The following is a 2,951-nucleotide window of genomic DNA, read 5'->3' as shown; positions in this document are numbered from 1 at the left end:
TTGGTTTTTCTATTTCTGAAAAATAAGTTGTTGGGATTTTGATTGGTATTGCATTGAATCTGTAAATCAATTTAGGTGGGATTGACATCTTAACTATATTTAGTCTTCCAATCCATGAACATGGTGTGTCCTTCCATCTATTTAGGTCTTCTGTGATTTCTTTTAGCAGTTTTTTGTAGTTTTCTTTATATAGGTTTTTTGTCTCTTTAGTTAAATTCATTCCTAGGTATTTTATTCTTTTAGTTGCAATTGTAAATGGGATTCATTTCTTGATTTCCCCCTCAGCTTGTTCATTACTAGTGTATAGAAATGCTACAGATTTTTGAATGTTGATCTTGTAACCTGCTACTTTGCTGTACTCATTTATTAGCTCTAGTAGTTTTGTTGTGGACTTTTCCGGGTTTTCGACGTATAGTATCATATTGTCTGCAAACAGTGATAGTTTTACTTCTTCCTTTCCAATTTTGATGCCTTGTATTTCTTTTTCTTGTCTAATTGCTCTGGTAGAACCTCCAACACAATGTTGAATAATAGTGGTGATAATGGACATCCTTGTCTTGTTCCTGATCTTAGGGGGAAAGTTTTCAATTTTTCCCCATTGAGGATGATATTAGCTTTTCATATATTCATATATTCCCTCTATCATTTTAAGGAAGTTCCCTTGTATTCCTATCTTTTGAAGTGTTTTCAACAGGAAAGGATGTTGAATCTTGTCAAATGCCTTCTCGCATCAATTGAGATGATCATGTGATTTTTCTGCTTTGATTTGTTGATATTTTACTTTCCTTTTAAAGCAAGAAATAGAATGCAAGTAATCAGAAAGCACTAGCAGGCATCAGTTAATCCATAATACTAGCTTCTTAGTTCTGAAAGCACTTGCAAAGAAAACCATGCAGAGGGTGGAGGGGATAGAGGTAATTCCTAATAATTGGAATTCCATTAGTATGTATGTCAAGTCTCATGAGGCTACTTTTAGAATTTATCTGTTACTTGATCACTTTTTTCCCTCAAATACTACAGTTTTTCTTTGACTTTTTCTTCAAAGTATAAGAAGTATGAAATATAAATAAGCTCTTGCACTGCACACTTAGATGTGTACAATTCAAGCATTATAGAGCTATCTACATACCAATACATGGATTGTATTGATATATTGATATGATATATCAATAACATACAAAATATCAGGGCACAGAAAGAACTAAAACCCACTTCTTTTTGTTACACGTAAGAGTCAAATATCCAATCTAAAGAAAAATACTTATTCATTTTAGTGTTCCTCTACATTTGCATGTTGATACACTTATTAAAATATTCCTGTATAATTATGTTTGATCTTGTTATTGTCAAGTCAGGCTTAAAGCTTCAAAACAGCCATCCAGACAAAACAGGCAATCAGAAAGATGATCTCTCCCCCACCTCCCTAGCCCCGATAACTAGAAGTCAATTTTACGACATGATTCCAAACTCTGGGTTGTGACATATGCTAGGTCCGATTTCTTCATAATCCTTTTTGGTGTGGCCTACTTGGTAGAACTCAGGTGTGGAAGTCAGCTTTGATCCCCCACACCAGACTGCATATCGCTGCATGTGGTATGTAATCACTTGTATGTCAATAGGCTTTGGCACCAATCTCCCACCACTCAATTCCTCACTTAATTTCAGCCTGGCATCTACGGTCCTTTTCAAATCTCTTTGCAAATGATGTCCAAAGTCCCTGAACATGGTTGAACCTCCAGAGAGGACAATGTTCTTGTAGGGAGGACGTCTGACATCAATAGGACAATTTGGAATTACCTCATCTAAAACTTCTGAGTTAGGGTGGGTGAAGCCTGGGTGAAAAAATATTTCAGGTCCCAAGAATCGCTCATAACCAACATCAATGGAAAATTCTTTCTTTGAGATAGCATTGATTTCTGTATATTGCTTAATCCACTTTGACCCATCTGTGTCATACTTGTTAACTTCTTTTACTAAATCTGGGCATACATAACTATAATGCTCCTTTCCTGCCTTAGCTGTTTCCAAGGATTGCTCTGGAGGGATTCCAATTTCTCGGTCTCTCAGCAATTGCTGAATGAAATATGTTATTTCTCGTCCTGCGATTGGAATGTGCTTAATGCAGCTGCCAATCACATACCCTTCAGCCACAGGGATAACATGAATGACACCATCTCTACTATCTATTACTGTACCAGTCAACGTCCGTTCTCCTACTTGTCTGGAGGTCCAGGATGCAGCCAAAGCAAGACCGCCTGCACAGCAATGTATAAGCCTGGGACATTGAAGGACTCAACATTATTTCAGCAGTATATTTCCTGTTTTCTGGAGTATTCAGGGGAGGTTCAGTCAAAAGAAAATAATGGTCTTTGGGTTCTGCCCTTAAGTATTTAAAGATCATGTGCTCCATAAACCTTTCCATCAAGTTCCAACCTTCAACCGTTCCATGGTGGATTGGCCACTTGTTGCATATGTAGGCTTTTCTTTTTGCTTCATTGCCAATGAAAATCTAGGTCATCGACACCTTGCATCACCCTCCTCTGGGCTGGATCACCCACTTTTGCTGACTTCTTAATAGCAATACAGGAAGAGATGATAGACTGTGGTTCTGTATTTCTAGCATATCCTAGTTTTGTATACCCAGTGCCACAGTCCACTACATAGGCCAGCAGCCGTCCCGCCATCTTCCTCCTCGCCTGCTGCCACCACTGCTGGCATCTGCTCCATGCTTGTTGGGACCAGGGACGGGGGTGCGAGATGGGGGCTATCTGACTGTTCACAGCTGGGCTGCCCTCTCCTTCAGGGGGGAACTGGGAACTACCTTATTTGTTATACTTCTTTTCCCCTTTTTGTCGGGATGCATTTTGATCCCATGGTGCCAGGGCCAGGCTTGTCCTGGGAGTCATCTCCCGTGCTGCTGGGGAGACTTTTGTCCCTCAATGTCATATCCC

General features: G+C 39.3%; 1 pseudogene; it reads right to left on the bottom strand.

Annotated features, from left to right (window-relative positions):
* Positions 1-1,449: 1,449 nt before the first annotated feature.
* On the bottom strand, positions 1,450-2,684 carry LOC143683820 (actin-related protein 3-like; annotated as a pseudogene).
* Positions 2,685-2,951: the final 267 nt, after the last annotated feature.

Source organism: Tamandua tetradactyla, chromosome 1 (genome assembly GCF_023851605.1).
Source record: "Tamandua tetradactyla isolate mTamTet1 chromosome 1, mTamTet1.pri, whole genome shotgun sequence".
NCBI classification, from domain to species: domain Eukaryota; kingdom Metazoa; phylum Chordata; class Mammalia; order Pilosa; family Myrmecophagidae; genus Tamandua; species Tamandua tetradactyla.
The sequence above is the reverse complement of the archived record's forward strand: the minus strand, read 5'-3'. Positions and strand labels throughout refer to the sequence as shown.